The sequence below is a fragment of the Vombatus ursinus genome, unplaced genomic scaffold (genome assembly GCF_900497805.2).
Source record: "Vombatus ursinus unplaced genomic scaffold, bare-nosed wombat genome assembly UNPS02014210.1, whole genome shotgun sequence".
In the NCBI taxonomy this organism is placed as follows: domain Eukaryota; kingdom Metazoa; phylum Chordata; class Mammalia; order Diprotodontia; family Vombatidae; genus Vombatus; species Vombatus ursinus.
Window position 1 is genome coordinate 210,345 of NW_020953988.1, and position 21,700 is coordinate 232,044.

General features: G+C 37.9%; 1 protein-coding gene across 1 annotated transcript in view; it reads right to left on the reverse strand.

Annotated features, from left to right (window-relative positions):
* Positions 1-21,700, reverse strand: part of LOC114041925 (vomeronasal type-2 receptor 26-like) — a 200,930-nt gene that overhangs the window by 98,791 nt on the left and 80,439 nt on the right.

A 21,700-nucleotide genomic window follows, 5' to 3' on the forward strand; every position in this document is an offset into this window, starting at 1 on the left:
CTTTGCTTGGCTGTTCTGGTCTATTGATATGCTTTTAAATTTTTTACCTAGTGCCAGATAATTTTGTTGTTGATAATAATTGTTGTTCATCGAGTTTGAGATCTGGTATCACCAAGTAACCTTCTGACTACCATTTTTCCCCCATTGTTTCCTTTAGTATATGAACTTTACAGAAATTGTTTTTAAAAGGTTTTTCTCTCCACTATGAACTGATGTTGATATGAGGGTTTACTTAGAGAACTCTAAAGAAGCAATAAAAAAGTTGAAACAGCTTCAGCAAAGTAGCAGGATATAAAACAAATGCACAAAAATAATACTTTTCTGTATAATACTAAAAAAAAATCACAGAAGAAAAATTCCATTTAAAGTAACAAAATGCAGTAAATATATGGAAATTAACCTACCAATAAACATATAAGACTTGCATAAATGAAAATTTTACAGAAATAAGTCTTAAATAATTGGAAAAAAAATTCAATGTTAATTACTAGGCTGTGCCTATAGGTAAATTATATTTAGTTGTATATCAACATACGTACCAAAGGGATATTTTATAGATTTAGGCAATATAAAATTAATTTCAAGGCATAAAACATCAAGAACATCTAGAGAAATTTTAACATCTTTAAATTTGTGAGGTTACATAATGTTTAGTAAAATTTAATAACAGTAGCACGAAAATTGAAGTGTGGCCATTGATTTTTCATATTATTATCCATAAGAAACTGACTGCACTGTAGACTGAAGTGTGAATTATTCTGAGTTTTGTGATCTATTTTCTAAAGTCTGGATGCACATTGAATTACGCATGGATCTTTTTGGAACCTGTATTACCTGGTCTCATGGTAATGAACAGTTAGAGGATCCCTTTTGATTTAATAGTTGATTTATTTTGACCCGATAGCTACCTATTCTATATTGTTGCATACATTGTTTTACTCTTGTAATTTTTACCATGGATATTTGATTCGGAATATGTTACCATTGTGTGGCATATTATAGTAATGTGATGGAAAGAGTTCTAATTTGGGGTCAGAGGACCCGAGTTTAAATCCCAGTTCTGGCCACTGACAAACTGTTAACTTGGACAAGTCATTATCTCTTCTGGCCTCAGGTTCCTCTGTAACATGAGGACACTGTACTAAGATGTCCTCCAAGGTCCCTTCCAGTTCCAAGTCTATGATCGAATGAAGGAGAAGTGGGACTGGAAGTTTAGGGAGAGCAGAAAAGAGTTAAGAGCTTTGGAGATTTAATAAAAGTTCAGGAGATTGAAAGAATACATCATCCACCAAGTACTGGATGCTCTGCTCTAGCTATAAACCGATTAGACAGCCAGCTAAAATTGATGTAAAGATATAGTAGTTTGTCTGCATGACTTTAGGTAGTTCAGTATGTCTTCAATGCATGTAGATTGTGGCATAGCTGATGTTTATAGCACTTTGGAAAATGCGCTACATATGTTATCTCATTTGATCCTCACAACCTTGATTGATGCTATTATCTCCATTTTATAGATGTGAAAAGCAAGGCTCAAATAACAGGTTAAGTGATCTAGGATCATATGCTAGTAGTGTCTGAGGCAGAATTTGAACCTAGGTCTTCTTGACTGCAAGTACAACACTATCCACTACATGGCACTACCTCTTAACTCAATTGGGAGAATTGCGTCTTTTTTACCTATGGTAGTTTGATCTTTGGGATTACACATTGGTGCTAGAAAATATTATTGATAGTATGGATCAGCACCTCACCGACAAATGAAAGATATTGGTAGATTGCTTTACAAAAAGGCTTCTAAGAGACATTTGAAAGTCATTGCTAATGGTTCTGAGCACTGTGTCTAAATATTGACTCTGTCCCTGGTGGGTGAATGTGAGCAGAAGGAAAGGTTGGAGAAATTAACTTGTGAAGGTTGCAGCTAGATTTTTCTGAAGATTCCATTGTTCTCCCTCCCAACGTGGCTAATCACGAACTTTACTGTTATGTTCCTTGGACACCATGCAGATCTATCCCATGAACTCCTCGGATCAAAACAAAATTAAAAGAAATTAGGCCCATAAAAAGCAAGCCCAGTCTAATTTCCAGACCAGAATTTAGCAGAATACAACCCATTGTCAATATAAGAATGCCCTTTCTCCCTCCATGGGACATTCTGATTCTTAGAAAGCTATGTAGCTGTTCTCTAATGAACTTTTGTGATAAGTTCTTCTGTAGAGGTGAAAAGATAAAAAGTTTGCAAAGCTAGCCTGATGTTTGAAGAAACCTGCTAAAACAAGAATACTTGGAAGGTAGTTCAACCTTGGGAATCCACAGTGGCAACAATGGGGAGAGATGAGATGGGGAGTGGAATATGGGAGAAGCGTACCTGTAACGACTTCAAAATTCCCATATTTTTTCCTTTTTCTTCCTGCCCTCATAGTACACCATTGATAGACCTTGTGTTTTCAGCCTACCAGTGGAGCCCAATTTCTCAATGCCAGGATTAGCTGTTAAAGGTATAGTTGTAATAGAGGCACTGCCTCTGATAACCTGGGCTGTAATTTGAGATCCTGATCAGGTTTATTTGGGGTAGTCCCCTGCCTTTCTGTTTTTTGTTGCTTGTGGCTTTGGTGCTACAAGCTCACCTCTTCATGCCTCCTCCATGACCTGTTATGTTATACCTGAGGGACAAATGTGCATTATCAAGGAGTAGACTAACAGCAGAAGGGTAAGATGCTGTTGTAATTACCGTCTCTATTGTAGACGTTCTATTCAAACTTCTCTTTTTATGCTTAAATTTGTTTCCCAAGAATCTGCTTATTAGCTCCTAGCTTTCCCACTGGATTGGGAAGGAATGGACTACTTATCTTGAACTCCTCTTCTTTTTTTGCAATTTTCAGTGCAAGGCTAGCTGGAAAGAGTATTAGCTTGACCTGATTAAACTCAGGGTCATAGGTGCAGCTGTATTCCTTCACCCTGTGGGAAATACTTATCTCAATGCTTGCCTAACCCCTCACCTTCTTCTGGGGTGTGGGCTGGATTGGAGGGGCTCCGAGTCATTCCTTGCTTGGTAGTGAGTGGTCTGCTTGGTTTTATCACTGGGGCTCGCGTGCCTCAATAATTGGGGATCTGAAGTCTGGGGTGCTGCATCCCGTTTGGACTGTTGGTCCAAGTCGACCTGTAGTGCCCTGCATTCTGCTGATGGACAACCTGTTCCTGTTCATGCCTTTAATAAACCTTATTTGGTTCCATGACGGTGTCTCTTGTGTTACTGTCTATTAATTTGAGCTGGATCCCCGATCATCTTGTCCCATCAGGCCCGCACAACCTGGAGTCATGTTTGCACTTCTGTTCCATATTGGATGTGGTTTGCTGAGGCAAGTCACTGAGTATACGCAGACTCGCACCAAGTCTCAGTTTGCTGACGTATGAAACAGATAACAATAATGCCTGCCTCACAGGGTTGTTAGGTGTTACTATGTAAAGCTCTTTTATCAGTAGAAAGATACTCCATAAATGGCACCAAGTAGTAGCTATGCAGGAGCAGCTAGGTGGCTCAGTGGATAGAGCACTGGACTTGGAATCAGGAAGACTCATCTTCATAAGTTCAAATCCAGCCTCAGATACCTACTGACCCCAGGCAAGTTACTTAACTTTGCCTCAGTTTCCTCATCTGTAAAATGTGCTGGAGAAGGAAGTGGCAAACCACTCCAATATCTTTACTAAGAAAACCCCAAACGGGGTCATGAGGAGTCAGACATGACTGAAAAATGACGGAACAACAACAAGCCTACCTACCCAGGCCCTCACCTGATTGGCTGCTCCGTTGCCCTAGTCACATAAGAGATTCTTCTTCACTCATTTATCCTCTCCGTCCCTACCACTTTGATATTAGCTACTAATGGGTGACTTGATTGGCACTGGAGGTCCTCCGAACCAACTTTTACAGTTTTCCCCTCTCTACTTGTGTTCTGTGATCTATACAAACTGGCCTAATTATAGTCCCCTAAACTAATGCTATAATTATATTGCTGCTTTGTTTTTATTTATGGTGCTTTTTCTTTCTGGAATAACTTCTCACCATCTTCACCTGTTGATAAGCCCAAACTCAAACATTACCTTCACAAACAAACAAAAACTGTATTTGGAACTTTGGAAACGTGAAGACATTTGCCTGCATGAATGGAACTTTGTTGAGTAGTTTGTGAATAGAGACTAGCCTTTGAGTTTGAGTCTGGATGATCCAGGTTTGTTTGAATTTTTACTTAGGTACTAGCTGTGAATTTTAGTTTCTACATCTATAAAATGGAAGAAAAAAAGTCTTTAAAATATTCTAGGAATCACTTGAGATGTTTGCAGATCTAAAAATGTCATAGATAATCAATGATCAGTTTTGTCTGATCACAGTTTTGAAGATGTTTTCATGTACGGCAATACCAACTACAAAATTCTCCATTTTCCGATGATCGGTTTTCTTTTTTCTCAGTTTCCTATCTTTGTTTACAGAATTTTTTCTGTAAACAAAAGAAAAAAATATGATTGCATTCCTAGACCTATTGATCTGGACTATTAAAGGTAAGAAAGGGATGCATAATTATAATGAAAGTTTATGCAGAGTCCTCGATGGCAACTGACTTAGTGAATTTACAAACATAACCCTGTTTGGCCAAGAACTTCATTTTACAAATCTGTTAAGTTACTCAGGCAGAAATTTTTGTAGAATTTATTATGCTTGACTAGTTTCTCTCTGCTAGTGGATATGGCATAGTTTGGGGGAAGAAATATTCAAAATAACATTCAACAAGCATCAAGTGCCTACGTTGTATTGGAGGTACAAAGAAAAAAAAAAGCAAAATGAACCTAGCCTTGTATCTTAATGTTCTCTTGGGGGAAAAATAAGAAAATATGCATATGTTCTACTAATACTTTCTAGGGTTATGTTTTTGGTGTAGAAATGTTAATTGACAGTAAAGACATTACCTGGTAAAAAGATTTACCCTAAAGAAGCCAAAAAGTATTTCAACATTCTTCACAGATTCCTTCCCACCTGCCACAAAACTCTGTACAAGTATGTCATTGATAAATAGCATTTGGAATGTAACTAATGCAAAATGCCTTACATACATAATCTCATTTGAGCTTCATAAATCTGCGAAGTAGGCCTTGCATAGATCCTCATATTCTGGGTGAGGAAACCAAACATAAGAGAGGTTATGACTTGGCCATTGTAGAGACAGGTTTCCTAGTTCTTCCTGACTTCAAACCTAGCATTCTATTTATTATACCCAACCCTGAGCAAGATATGTAGCTTGTCTCTCAGTTTTCACAGCTTAAAAATTAGTGAGTTGGACCATATGGCCTTTTACGTGCCTTCCAATTTTAAATCTGATCCTAACTCCTACTGGAAGTGCTTAAGCTGCACCATCCCCCACCCCACCCCCGTTCGTAAGTCAAGACTTTAGAAGAAATAATAACGTTCCAAACTACTATTAATACCTTAAAGACAACATGGTTACTTAACATGTTACTGTGTGCTACCTTGTGGATGGAATAGCATTGTCATTCATTCATTTAGAACATTTATTGAGCATTCACTGTTGTAGCACTGAACTTGGCACTGGGCACGTTAAAAACAAAACTAAGGAATCCCACACTCCAACCCCAGTTAATATAACTCTTCATGCTCTAAATTATAAGATGTTCTACACCATCTGAATTATAGAAGCGAAGGTGAATGATTCCTAGATATCCCTATTGAATCAATCTGACAAAGGCATAAACCATCCAGGTGTGAACAGCCTAGTTAGGTTGGGAAGGAGTGAAGTATTTTGGGCCATTGGATGAAATCAGACGGTAAAATATGTCTTTGGATTTGTTGAATGAATTAGATAACACCTCTGAGCCTCTGTGTATAAGATGAAGAGATGATTACTGTAGAAACATTTCAGCAACAGCTTTGGTAGTCAAGGTTCTGAAATGCTTTGAGAAGGTCAACCTTTTGTGCCTGTACTAGAGGGCAGCAAGGGAGGGGAGGAGTGATCCTGAAGGGATTCTCAACTCCAGCATTGATCATGGCAACAGACAGCATCAGTAACGAACCATGAATCTAGCTGTGAGCTAAGACAGACACATGAAGAGAAAGAGGTAGCTTCAGGATTCAAGTCACCCTCAGAGTTCACCAGAGAACTCCCACACACCTTAGGGGGACAGAACTGCAGGGACAACCACAAACCTGTTCTGGGAGACAGACACAGTCCATCCCTGGCATCTGCCCACTGAGCCCCGCAGGTCCACAAGTGGAGCAGGATCACTGCTTGCCTCCCACCCCAGTGGAGTTCTGCCCATGGCCTTTGCCAGACTTTGCTGTGGACAAGACTTCTTCTATCTCCTGCCCTCAGGGCCTTTTCTAGAACTATCCAGATAATATGGTTTCCCAACCAGGCTCCTATACCTACACGTCTTCCTGCCTACTTGCAGGCTGGCCTCTGGATCTCATAGGACATAACATACCCAGAGGAGTAACCTCAACTTTGGAGCTCAAACTGTCTAATCTCATGCCTCCCTCAAAGAACTTAACTCCAAATACTGATACTTTGCCAGGACTAATAAAGGCTCAATGGTTAGTGTGTGCTCATCCCCTCTTACTCTCTACCAGTGATCCTGAAAGTCCAGCAGCTAATGTACACGTTCCCATCCTTGACTAGATACTTCCTCAGACCTATTCACTTCATTCCTGATCTCTTGATGTGCCTGCCAATTTCACTGTGTCCTCTGGAATGTATGTTCCATAATTAATAAACTTTCTCAGTCCTCTACTTTCTGGCCGTCATTGAGGTATGGCTTCTCCTGACAACACTATTTCCCTTGCTATTCTTTGCAGTACAAGGTACGCTTTTTCTCGTACGTTCTTTTCCACACTGCACCCCTACTCCCCTGCCCCTTATGGTTGTGGGAGAATCAGAATACTCTTTACTCCCCATTGCCACTTTAAGACTCTCCTTCAATCACCTTCAGAAAGCAAAGTACACTGAGGATCACTATAAATATGCCACCCAACCCAGATCCTGGTAGCTGTTACCTATAGAGCATTGTTACCTCAGAGCATTCTTCCTCTCTTAATGGGTTCAGTGTTCTACTCAGTGTTTCTTTCTTCCCCATTTGTCTTCATACTAGGAAATGTGAAAATACATACTGATACTTCCTTATATATCCTAAGGTCTTAGTTCCTCTGTCTACACCATTCCCATTGCCTTCACCTAGGTTATGTTTCAGCTACACAGAGTAGTAGCTCCATTGACTTTGACATTGTCTACATGAATTTTACTTCAGCATGCATACACACATACACGGATGTATGTGTATGGGTATATGTATATATATGTGTATACATACATATATGTATATAGCATCTGTTAGTTGTCTATATATCTTGCATATCAAACTCTCCTGAGACATTTGATACAATTTTTTTTCCTATTAAGCTGCTTTCTTTCTTATCCTAGATGAACTAATATTGTTTGTAGAGAAGCTTTTCAGATTTACATAATCAAAGTTATCTATTTTATCATTTGTGATTGCCTCTATCCCTTGTTTTGTTGAAAAAGAATATTCTTTCCTTGTCTGTGGAAGGTATGTGACGTGCTTTTCTAGTTTTTTTTTTAATCATAAGATCTTTAATATTAAGGTCATGTATTCATTTTGAATTTGCTGTGGAATATAGCATAAGATGTTGGTGTAAGCCTTTCCAGTTTTCCCAGAAATTTCTATTAAATGTGGAATTCTTTCCTAAATAATTACGTTTTATGTAACACTAGATTATTTAATTTCCTTGTTTCTGATTCTCCCTTGTCTAGTGTATTCCATTGACTTACTTCTCTTTTCAAATCAGTATCAAATAGTTTTGATGACTGCTGCTTTATAACATAATTGTTGTAAGTCCTATTAACAATTGTTATAAGTGCTATTCCCCCCATCTCTACCTCTTCATTATTTCCCTTCATATTCTAGATATTGTTTCACCAAGTGAACTTTAAAATTGTATCAAGTTCTGTATGGTATCCTTTTAATCTGAGTGGTATAGCATTAAAATTATGAATTTACTTTGGTAGTATTGTCACTTTAAAAGTATCAAGGTCTAATGAGGAGCATTGACTATCCATCTATTTAAGTTGTTCTACATTTTATAACTGAATCTATCAAAGTATTGTGTATGCTTTGGTAAGCTGAACCCCAAATATTTTATAGAGTCTGTATTGTTTTAGAAGGATATTTCTCTTTTTACTATTGCCTTTTGGGTGTGTATTATTATATAGAAATATTCTTGATTTTTGTGGGTGAGCGCTCGCTCACATTCTAATAAATGAGGTGTATGAATAATTAGGTAGATAGAAATATGGACAGAGTAGATGAAAGATGATCTTAGGAACACGAGTGAGTTTGATGATTAGGAAATGTTCAGAGTATATTCAAAGAGAATAACACAAATAATAGCTTTTTAAAAGGAATGGGGAGCAAGAACAGCTCTTAGTGATATGTGACTACTTTGAATAGAGGGTTGGTTTGGTCCTGCTCTGTGGTTTTATTTGAGTTGGGGAACTCCAGAGTTGGAAACTCCCTTGATCTTCCTGTTTGGAAACCCCCTCAATAAATACAGATTAGTTGCTTCTCTGTAATTTAGAATCTTAGAGAATTAGCTATCTTGGTACCAAGCAATTCAGTAACCTGCCAGTGGTCACACAGTTGTATCAGAGGTGTAGCTGAGCCCAGATCTTTCTGGCCCCAAGTTTGTTTCATTTCACTACATTTGTTCGTTTTGTAAAGAACCATATATCTAATGCTTATCGTTTTTGCCAGGCCATGGGAATCCAAATATAAGCAGAAAGAAATACAATTCTTGCTGTCTAGAAGCTTTTATGCTGATGAAATGTAGGAAGGGGGAATGAAGGTACACAACATGGTGGGGATGGGGGAAGGGAAGTATCATTGGGAAAAAAAAAAAAAGTCCTGGAGAAGAGTCCTGGAAAGGAAGAATAAAAAAAAGCAAAAGGTAGAGACTTGTGAAAATATTTGATGAAGAGGATGAGACAGCCTGACACTGGCCTTGGAGACAGAATGACTAGGAATCAAGCCTGCCTCCTGCCAATACATTAGATCTGTAACCATGAGTAAGTCAATCACCCTCAACACTCCCAAGAAACTCAAAGATTATGGGTTGTTGATCAATACCAAAGGAGGGAGGTTCCAAACCTGATCACCCTGATGAAATCATAAATCCACAACAATGAAAATAAAGGACAGATGTTTTTCAGCCAGAGTTATGAAAGACAAAACCAATGTCTGTAGGTAGTCCAAACCTATCTGGTATTTTTAGAGCTATTAAAGCATGAGTGAATTTTGTCTTTGCAGAACATTTCACTGTTTAAAATAATTTGTCACAAGTAAAACACATCTCATTTCAGCACAAAGTTCCATGTAATTCTATGGCAAGGCAAGAATGATGTGGCTATTGATTAATGGGTTTTCCTATCATCCTCCCTAAAGAGAAACTTTGATTTGTGTCATAAAAGGAATTTGATAAGAATCCTTCTCCACCTTTACTGAGTGTCTTTATTTGCCATAGATTAGGGCAACCAGGATGAGTAATTCTTTTCATTTCATTTTCCTTTTGTAATAGTTTCCAGTCAATAAGCATAAAGAGGATGTAGAGAGAGAATTTGTTGTCCATATTTCAAAGATCAATAAAAGAAGTTTAAGAAAATATCAAGCTTAGTGGCATACTTGTCTTCTTCAAGCTGATTATGTTCTGATTCTTTCAATCAGTCAAACACTTATTCACCATTATTTGCCAGTCACTCAGCTAATGTCTGGGAGACAAAAGAAAAACTGTTCCTGCCCGCAAGGTGCTTACATGAATGGTGTAAATAACCAAGTAAATACAAGATATATACGAAGTAGAGGAAAGATAGTAGTGATGACAATTGCAAAGCAGTATAGGGCCTAGGTGGAATGTGAGATCAGGATCAGGAACTTGTCTCACTGCAGAAAATGGGATATAAACGGGGGATTGGAAGACAGCAAGGACAGGTACATGGAATTAGAATAGTATCATGTACAAGGAACAAGTCAGACCAGTGCAATTGGATCAGAGTGGTCAGAAAGGAACCAAGCATAAATGTCTTGAAAGGCCAAAGAGGGCAAGTTGTGAACGTGAGGCCTTTTACCACTTCATCCAGAGAACAAGAGTCAGCAAAGTGAATCCTCCATCATTTTCCCAGGGCCATTGAATGCTACGCAACCTAGTGTCTCCCTCCTTCCAATAAGACAATAATTACCATCAAACTCTTTGCCTAAAATAGGCATATCTTTAGGAGGCTCTGCAATGCTCCAGGGCCCGATTACTCACTATATCATCTATAAATGGAAGCATTTGATGGATATTAACATCTAAAAGAAGTGAAGTTCTAATCGGGTTCTGTGCTGGATATCTTGCTTTATGATTGCAAACAGTTTATACAATTACTCATCTGATGCCATCTTTGAGATTAATAACCTGAGTGAAACACAGGTTTCCATTGCTATAGCTTTCAAGAAATCTCTTATGATTTTGACGTGCTGGAGACTTACCTTGTGGGTGTCAGGACAACATTTTGGTCTATTGAATCAACTGCCTTCTGTAGCCCCCCAAAGAATTGGTATAATGCAATGTATTCTCTGTACTATCTAGTTGACTACTTATGTATATCACTGGCAGGTACCATTGTGGGCAGCAATATTGGCTGTTTGCTAGTAGCTCTGGTCTAGACTTTTCTCTCATCTGGAGAGGTATGGAATTGTATCTATGTGGGATCAGCTGTCTTCTTTAATAAGGCTGGCCAATGAGAGTGGGCAATGCCCTACCCTCCTGGTCCTTTTCCTAATCTTTCACCCGTTAGTGTAGAATTTTAAGTAAAATAAAGCCTATCACAACTCATTAACTTTAAGCCTAGCAGTAATAGAATGGCCCTCATCTCCAAATCATCCGTTCTGATATTTTATGTTGTTTCTGTCTGAGGGAAAGTTAGTAATATCTCACATTTTCCCCCCTCCTTAGTCAGGAAAATTTCTACCATGTGGACTGAGCTATAGCTCACCACTCCAATTTCAATTTTGAATTTAACTACCCAAACCTTGAGTTCTTCCATGGGAAGGCAGAGAAAGGAGATGCAAATGGAGCTTGTTTCTTGGTCTTAACTCTTCCCTAGGTGAAGTGGATAGAGCACTGGGCCTGGCGTCAAGAATTCAGAGTTCAAATTTGGCCTCAGATATTTACTAGCTTTTTGAGCCTGGTTAAGTCACTTAACTTCTCTTTGCCTCAGTTTCCTGATCTATAAATTAGAGATAATAATAGCACCTACTTCTCAAGGTCAAATAAAATAATTGTAAAGCATTTAACACAGTTCCTGGTACACAGTAAATGCCAAGCAAATGTCAACTATAATTATTCCTAGACAAATCACTTCCCCTTTCTGATCCATGGTTTTCCCACATGGAAAATAGGGATATTACGTTTTCTACCACCTACAAGTACTTCTGAGGCAAATACTGTGTCAATCATAGAAAATGGTATACCTTCTCATTCTGATTCTATTCTAAGTCCCCTTCTTAGATTATTTTTTGTTGTCATTCAGTCATTTTTTAGTCGTGTCTGACTGTGACTTCATTTGGGGTTTTCTTGTCAAAGATACTGAAGTGGTTTGCCATTTCCTTCTCCAGCTCATTTTACAGACAAGGAAACTTAGGTGAATTTAAACTCAGGAAGTTGAGCCTTATTTTTTAAATTTGGTGTCTTATTTTCCCCCCAATTCCATGTAAAAATGATTCTCAATATTCATTTTAAAAATTGAATTCCAAAGTCTCTCCCTCTCTTCCCATCCCTTCATTGAAAAAGCAAGCAGTTTGATATAGGTTATACATGTGTAGTCATGTAAAACATTTCCGTATTTGTCATGTTGTAAAAAAAAAACAACAAAATTTAAAACAGTAAGTTAAAAAAAAAAGGATGCTTCTATCTGTATTCAGACTCTATCAATTCTCTCTCCAGGGATGAGTAGATTTTTGATCATAAGTCCTTCAGAACTGTCTAGGAACACTGTGTTGCTGAGAATAGCCAAGTCATTCACAATTGATAATCATACACTATTGCTGTTCCTATGTATAATGTTCTCCTGGTTCTGCTCATTTCACTTTGCATCAGTTCATGTAAGTCTTCCCAGGTTTTTCTGAAAGCATCCTGCTTGTCATTTGTTTTAGGACAATAGTATTCCATCACAATCATATACTACAACTTGTTCAGCCATTCCCCAATTGATTGGCATCCCCTCAATTTCAAATTCATTACCCCCAGAAAAGAGCTGCTATAAATATTTTTGTACTTATAGGTCCTTTCTCTTTGTTTTTTATCTCTTTTGGTATACAGCCTAGTAGTGGTATTCCTAGGTCAAAGAGTATGAATGGTTTCACAGGCCTTTGTGCATAGTCCCCAATTGTTCTACATAATGGTTCAATCAGTTCAAAACTCCACCAACAGTGCATTAGTATCTCAACTTTCCCACATCTCCTCCAACATTTGTCATTTTTCTTTTCCATCCTATTAGCCAATCTAATAGGTATGACGTAGTTCAGATTGTTTTCATTTGCATATCTCTAATCAATAGTGATTTAGAGCAGTTTCTTATATGGCTATAGACAATCTTGATTACATTATCTGAAAATTTACTTCATTTTTTTATCATTTATCAACTGAGGAATGACTCTTATTCCCATAAAGTTGACTCATTTCTCTATATATTTGAGAGATGAGGCCTTTATCAGAGGAACTTGCTTCAAATTTTTCAGTTATGATTGCCAACCATATTTCCCTCCATCCTCCCCCCCATTTATTCTACTCTCTCTACTTTCACCCTTGTCCCTTTTCAGAAGTGTTTTGCTTCCGATTACTAACTCTCCTAATCTGCCCTAACTTTTACAAGCACCCCCCTTTCCCTTATCCCCTTCTTGTCCTACTTTCCTGTCACATAAGATAGATTTCTGTACCCAATTGAGTGTGTATGTTATTCCCTCTTTGAGCCAGTAAGATTTAAGCATTGCCCGCCACATCCACCATTTTCCCTTCCAGTGTAAAAGTTCTTTGGTCCTTCTTTTATGTCAGATACTTTACTCCGTATTGTAGCTTTCCTTTTCCCCCAGTACATTCTTTTTTCTCACCCCTTAATTTTCTTTTTTTAAGATATCCCATCATATTCAATTCACACCTGTGTCCTCTGTCACTATATACTCCTTCTAACTGCCCTAATAATGAGAAAGTTCTTATGAGTTACAAATATCATCTTCCCATATAGGAATATAAACAGTTTAACCTTATTGAATCCCTTATGATTTCCCTTTTTTGTTTGCCTTTTTTATCCTTCTTATGAGTCTTATATTTGAAAGTCAGATTTTTTATTCAGTCCTGGTCTTTTCATCAGGACCATTGAATGTCCATTTTCCTCCCTGAAGGATTATACTCAGTTTAGCTGGGTAGATCATTCTTTGTTGTAATCCTAGCTCCTTTGCCCTCTGGAATATCATATTCTAAGCCCTCTGATCCTTTAATGTAGAAGCTGCTAAATCTTGTGTTATCCCGATTGTGTTTCCACAATACTTGAATTGTTTCTTTCTAGTTGCTTACAATATTTTCTCTTTGACCTGGGAGCCCTGGAATTTGGCTATAATATTCCTGGGAATTTTCATATTGGGATTTCTTTCAGAAAGCGATTTGTGGATTCTTTCAATTTTAGCCCCTGGTTCTAAAATATCAGGGCTGTTTTCCTTGATAATTTCTTGAAAGATGATGTCTATGAGAATACGCTTACCAAAACAAATCCAGAATCTATATTAACAAAACCATAAAAAAGAAAAAACTTTGTACACAAATAAAATCAGATTTAAGTAAATGGAGATTATTAATTGTTTATGGGTAGGCAGGATCAATATAATAAAATGACAATTTTGACAAAATTAATCTACGTATTCAATGCCATTCTAATTAAATTACCAAAATATTTTAAAAAGCTAGAAAAAATAATAAAATTCATTTGGAAGAACAAAAGATCAAGAATATCAAAGAAACTAATGGGAAAAAAATGTAAAGTACCAGATCTTAAACTACATTATAAAGCAGTAATTATCAAAACTATCTGGTACTGGCTAAGAAATAGAAAGGTAAATCAGTGGAACAGAGTAGACATACAGTCTACAGCAGCAAAAAAATAGAGTTACCCAGTGTTTGACCAGTGTAAAGACTTAAGTTCTGGGGGAAAGAATTCATTATTTGGTTAAAAAAATTGTTGGAAAAACTGAAAGGAGTCTGGCAGAAATTGGGCATAGACCAATATCTTACACTATTTACCAAGATAAGGTCAAAATGGATAAATGACCTAGATATAAAGGGATATATTACAAGAAAATTTGAAGAACATGGAACATATTACCTATAATTGTTCACATGGGTGAACAATTTATGAACAAGAGATAGAGTGTTTTGAGATACAAAATGGATAATTTTGATTACATTAAATTAAAAAGGTTTTGTACAAATAAAACAAATGTAGCCAAGATCAGAAGAAAAGCAGAAAACTGGAGGAAATTTTTATTGATAGTTCCTCAGATAAAGGTTTCATATTTCAAATATATAAAGGACTTTGTCAAATCTATAAGAATGAGTCATTCCCCAATTGATAAATAGTCAAAGGATATGAATAGGCTGCTCTCCAATGAAGAAATCAAAAGAGTGTATAGTTATATGAAAAAATTTTCTAAATCATTATTGATTAGAGAAATGCAAATTAAAACAACCTTGAGATGTATTATGTCCATCAGATTGGCTAAAGTGATAGAAGAACATGATAAATGTTGGAGGTGGAAAAATTGTGACCTTAACTCATTGTTGGTGGATCTGTGAGCTGATCCAACCATTTTGGAGACAGATTTGGAATTACGCCCAAAGAGTTATTAAACTATGTATATCCTTTGACCCAGCAACACCAAGAGGATTAGGGAAAATGGAAAAGAACCTACGTGTTCTAAAATATTTATAGCAGCTCTCTTTGTGGTGTCAAAAAAAAACCTGAAAATTGGAGGGATGCCCATTAATTGGGGAATGGCTAAACAAATTGTGGTATATGTTCATGATGGAATATTACTCTGCTATAAGAAATGATGAGTTCAATGACTTTAGAAAAGCATGGAAAGACCTCCACAAAATAATGAAGAGCAAAATGAGCAAAACCAAGAGAACATTGTATAAGTAACAGCAGTATTGTTTTAAGAACAACTTTGAGAGACTAAGTCATTCTATTAGAATACCCAAATTACCCTCAAAGATCCTATAAAGAAGATGCTATTTGAATCCAGAAAGGAATATTGCTGTGGTGTAGGAAATGAGGAGCTGGTTGATTTAGAAAAACATGGAAAGGCTTGAACTTATGAAGGAAAACACTATCTACCTTTAGAGAAACAGATGATAGGAAGAAAATATCATAATAGGGTCTTACATATGTGTATGAATGTATGTCTTTCTGTTTATAGATATATATGTGTATATATATATATATGTTCATAGATACACATATGTATATATCCCTGCTTAATTGTAGCCTTCTTGGTGGGGAGGGAAAAATTAAGTAAGAAGTGCCCAGCAGAAAACAAAACCAAAATGAAGCAAAGTAAAGCTGGACAGCTTTGAAAACAGTGTAGTATTTTTATATTGGTTTTCTTGAAATGGAAATTTATCGTTTTATGTCAAATCCTCTCTTATGGTCTGCTGTGTACATGGCAATTTTTTTTCTTTTCTCATTTTGTATTTAAGTGTAAAATAAAAGAAAGAAGGAAAGGAATTAAGAGGTCTAGCCTCTTTTTTTGATCATGGCTTTCAGGAAGTCCAATAATTTTTAAATTATCTCTCCTGGATATATTTTCCAGGTCAGTTGTTTTTCCAATGAGATATTTCACATTGTCTTCCATTTTCTCATTCTTTTGATTTTATCGTTTGTTGTCTCATAAATTCATTAGCTTCCACTTGCTCAATTCTAATTTTTAAGGAATTATTTTTTTTCCAGCATGCTTTTCTACCCTTTTTTCCATATGGCCAATTCTGCATTTTAAAGAGTTATTCTCTTCAGTGAATTTTTGTATATTCTTTTTCCATTTAGCCAGTTCTGCTTTTCAAGGCATTCTTCTCCTCATTGGATTTTTATTCCTCTTTTACCATGTGGTTTATTCTGTTTTTTAAGGTGTTATTTTCTTCATTTTTTTTCAGTATTTTTTTTTGTGCCTCCTTTACCAAGCTGTTGACTCTTTTCTCATGATTTTCTTGCATCATTCATTTCTCTTCCCATTTTTCACTGATCTCTTATTTGACATTTAAAATCCTTTTTGAACTCTTCCATGGCCTGAAGCCAACTCATATTTCTCTTTGAGGCTTTGGATGTAGGAGTTTTGACTTTGCCATCTTCTTCTGAGTGTGTGTTTTTTTCTTCCTTGTCAACATAGTAACTTTGTATAGTCAGGATTTTTTCTATTGCTTGCTCATTTTCCCAGCCTGTTTCTTGACTTTTAACTCTTTGCTAAAATGGGGCTCTGCTTCAAGGGTGGAGGGTGCACTGTCCCACACTTCAGGGGTGTTATGCAAATGTTTTCAGAGATACTTCTAGGGACCTGTACATTTTCAGTTCTTCCAAGGTGATATGAACTAAGAAGAGGTGTATTTATTACTCTCCTGGCCTGTGTTCTTGTCTGTGAGTGACCAATAAACCCTGGAACTGTGTTGAGGGTGCCTGCCGTCCTGTGGCTACAAGCTCTGGTGAGCTACTGCTTCTCCTTGCCCCAAGACTGCTGCCCAAGACTGTGACCTGGATCAGAGTATGGGCAAAGCAATAGAGTCCTGTCCCTGGTACCTTGTTCTACCTCTTGCCATCTCTGGTCTGAGAGCTCCTGAATCAGCTGCTGCTGCTTCTGATTCAGTCGTTCCCAAGGCTGACTCCTGGTTTGCTGGGGCCTAGTCTGTGCTGGCATGGCATGCACTGGACTGTGCTTCACTCTCACTGTGGTGTGACAGACCTCTCCTGTCAACCTTCTAAGTTATCTTGGCTGGAAAATTGTTTCACCCTGTCTTTTTGTGGGTTCTGCTGATTCAGAATTTATCTGGGGGCATTACTTAAATGTGTTCAGAGGGGTTTGGGGGAAAGCTCAGTTGAGTTCCTGCCTTTTCTCCACCATCTTGGTTCCACCCCTCTGTAGACAATTGAAGATGGGTCTTCTTGACTTCGAGTCTGGCACTCTATCTACTGTGCCACCTAAATACCCTCATAGATTATACAATACAGAAAATAAATAAATCCGTACATTGATGACAACTCTGTTATTCTAGGAAAGAGAAAAGGCTTGCTAACATGGTAGTCCATGACTATCAGTAATAAAGGATTTGTTGCTTTGTCCTTCATGATGGCTTGAATAAATGACCAACACAGATCTCAAAGGAGGTTACTGGAGAAAAAAAAAAAAGAGAGTTGCAAGATGGAGACACCCCGATTTAAAACTCTATCCCATGGCCTTAAAAGTTACAAATGCAAAATGCAGTTTTTTTTAATTTTATTTTATTTCTTTTGATTTTTTTATTTTATTTTTTATTTTATGTTATTTGTCTTTAAATTTATATTATTTATTTTATGTTATTTTTTGAGACTTACTCATTAGCCCAGTTGACAGTTTGACAGTGAGTTAGGGATACCAGGATTCAAATCTCACTTCTCAAAGTTACAATTTGTACAATGAAAATCAATTTACTTAACCTCTCTAATTCTTGTTTTTCACATCATTAAAATGAATGAAATACTGTTGTGGGGCTCAAAGGAAATGATGTCTATCATTATTACTTTGCAATCTAAAAAATCCTATATCAATTTCTCATGTTATTTCCTATTTTTCAACAGTTATAACAAAGATATTCAGAGAACACTATCTTGGCAAAAATTAAGAAGAGACAAAGTTCTCACACAATGTACACACACACACACACAGACATCATATGCTCAGTCTCAGAAATTGAGACTAATTGAAAAGCTCCAGGTCTTCTGGAAAAGTTCCCTCTTATCCCAACAAGAACTCAGTCTCTATCCTCATCTCATTTTCAGTCGTAAATATCCTCAATAAAAGATGTCTCTCCCCATCTCCAAAACTAGCCCACTCTATATAGTGGGTTCACAAATCTGTATCTCCAACTTTGACTTCTTCCAAACCCCAGATCCACATCTCCAAATCCTAACAGGATTGATCTAACAAGATGATCCAGAGGTATGCCACTCTTGAAATGTTCAAAAACTAGCTTCTCTTCCATCCAAACCTGCTCTTCAGCATAAACCACAACCTCTCCTACAAGGTCTGTCTTCTCTTCCCTCCAATATAAGTGAGGACTTAACCATCATAAGCTTACCTACTGGAATTCCTTTTGAGCCAAGGGAATGAAGACATGGTAAACAACAGAACCAGAGAACAAAGGACAGAATCTCTTCTAAAGTTGGGAAAGTTTCAAGAGCTCAGGCACTCTGGGCTGGGAAATGAATGCCTTCCTCCCAAAACCCCCCACCCCCAGGTTTAAGAGCTTCCAGCATTTACCCTCTCGGGCAACCGTGCCATCTATCTACTCAACAGCCTACACCTGGCTTTCTGCCCCCACAGATATACTCTTCACCTGCCCTCAATTAGACTCTAGGCAAGCCCTGTATATGATCACTCATCCCCTCCCTCACACATGCTTCTGTCTTCAGCAACTGATTTTACAGATGAGGAAACTGAGTAAGGAAGTATTTCCTCAAGGTTTTCCATATACTAGGTGGCATTACCAGGATGTCAGGCTCACCCTTTGATTCCAGATCCACAGTTTTAACCAGTACATTGAGTCGACTCTCATATGACACAGGAACCCACGTACTAGTGAGAAGGGCAACATAGGCAGGCAATTGTGAGGAAGGGGAGAGCTGAAAATGGTATTCCCAGTAAAATGGAGGCTTCTTGAGGACAGAGTATATTTGTATCTCTTGTGCCTACATCAGTATCAGCTTAAAAATACTTTTGATTGATTGAGAGTAATTCAGAAAGAGGCCCAGAGGTAGATGTGTAGAGATAAAGTCTCCCAATAAAGGGGCAACATTGACTGTCAATTCCACTGTTAATTGTAAACCAATAAACCTGTGAGTGGAAAGGATTGAAAACAGAGATACCAGGACATGAAAAATCCATATAGAGAAAACAGCAACCCAGATATGCCCCTTGGGGAAGGATTTGAACCAAACTCCTGAGTAAAAATTTTGAGCTGAGGTAAATATCTCACTGCTATTCCATAGTCATTCTCAGGTCTGTCTCATAAGGCAGATTATTATTATTTTGTAATTCACACAAGATTTTAGCATTTTTGCCCAAGGAAGCATAGTTTTGAAATGGATCATGATAATGACCACTCTCCACATAATCAAAGGACAAATTTGCAAACTGAATGCAAAGCAAATCAACCACTGAACTAATAAATAAAACCAGAAGCTGATTCTTTAAAAAATAAAATAGACAAATCATTAGCTGATTAAAAAAAAATATCGGGGCAGCTAGGTAGTGCAGTGGATAAAGCTCTGGCCTTGTAGTCAGGAGGACCTGAGTTCAAATCCAGCCTCAGACACTTGACACTTAACTAGCTGTGTGACCCTGGGCAAGTCTCTTAACCCTGATTGCCTTACCAAAAAAAAAAAAAAAAATTAAAAAAAAGTGGACCCAGATGACTGGAGGAAAAAGTGAGGCTGGTGATTTTGCACAGCCCTCCTTCACTCAAATCCATTTCAATGCCAGTCATATCATCACCTACCTGATGTTACGGTCTTAGAGAAGGAAGGACAAACCACACAAACCAACTCCTTTATTTACCTCTCCATGGAGGTATATTGACTATGACTCATTCTTCCATTTACCTGCTATTTCCTGTCTTCTAGTTTTGTTTGTAGCAAAAAAAAAAAATGTTGAATTGTATGACTGAGGAAACTGAGTAAGGAAGTATTTCCTCAAGGTTTTCCATATACTAGGTGGCATTACCAGGATGTCAGGCTCAAGATACTGATACTGATGTAGGCACAAGAGATACAAATTTTTTTAATTAATGTATAATAGTATGACTACTTGTAGCTCACTGGACAAGATTCTTACCTTTGAGCACCGAAAGGTAATTTAATGTTTATGGACGGGCTGAAACATTCTTATTCTGAGTACATTAGTAACCACTTCTTTCATTCTGCACCTGGTTACCATTGAAAAGGAACTGGGCTGCATGAAACAGTGGGCTATTTTGAAATTTTCTTTTGTTCATGGGTTGTCATGCCCAAAGAAATCATTACTCTATCCCTCTACGTATCTCTCAAATGTGTAATGTCTCAGATTGGCCATTGCAAACAGGAGTTATGAGGATACAGGGGTGGGATCTGGTGGATGGGGGAGGTCGCATGCCTCCTTTCCATTTTCAGCATCTGTGTCTCCTGCCACTTGCCATGTCCTCTATGTCCACTACGCAAGTGTCCCTGCATGCCCAGACCATGGGGTATCCTTGACCTCCTTCACCAATACGCCCATAATGTGCTTACCTTCTATGGGAACCAAAGTAGCTGTCAACAGCCAGTTTTTTTCTATTCCTGCAGATATGGATTGAGAGTGCTTTAAAGTATCATTGACCTCTTAGGGTTCGTGTGTGTGTGTGTGTGTGTGTGTGTGTGTGTGTGTGTGTGTGTGTAGGGGGAGAGAGAGTGAGATAGAGAGAAACAGAAAGAGGGAAGGAGAGAGAGAGGGAGAGAGAGAGAGAGAGACAGAGAGAGACAGAGACAGAGAGAGACAGAGAGAGACAGAAAGAGGGAGGGAGGGAGAGAGAGTTGTTAATTGTAATTTTTGGACCAGAAAGCAGTGACTTTCTTCCCAGGATTCTCAACTGCTTTTCAGATTGAGGGAATGAATTCCCAGATCCACCACCAAGTTCCTGCTCTTCCTGATATTTCAGATCTCCCTGATGACAGCTGAACAGTGACATCCACCAGCCTTGTCAATAAGCTAGGATGCAGCTCATCTGGACAAAGTGACTCAAATGGGCTGAATGCAGCTAAATGCTCTCTCGTTTAAGCCTTGTGTATCTGGAATGTGAACTCCCTATTAATCAGTTTTATTCTTTCCTTTCTGTCCCCAAAGTCATTTGGTCCACTGAAAAATCAGCAAAAAACCCCAAAAAACCTGGGTTGTTCCTGAGTATAATCCAGCTAGGCATCTTTACTGAAAGCTGGCTGACATTTTATTGTGGAACAAAAGTTAGCAGACACTCTGCCATTCCATCTCGCTCTAGGCAGGAGCCCACTCAAACCACCTGCAGCTACATAGAGGCTTGCCTCGCCTCCACCTGAATGTCCTCATATCTCTGCTTCCCCTTCCTAGCCACACAACTGAAGACTTCAGTCAGCTCCACATGAGCATGAGCACCTGTAACCAAGGATACCCTGCATGAACTCATCCCTCAGTGACTAACCTTCATCCACATCATCATACCAAACCCATTCCAGTGATTCTGAGTCCTTGTTCAAGCCTCTTTCTCCATCCCCCATTGAGTGTTCCCTTATTTCCATCCACTTCAATC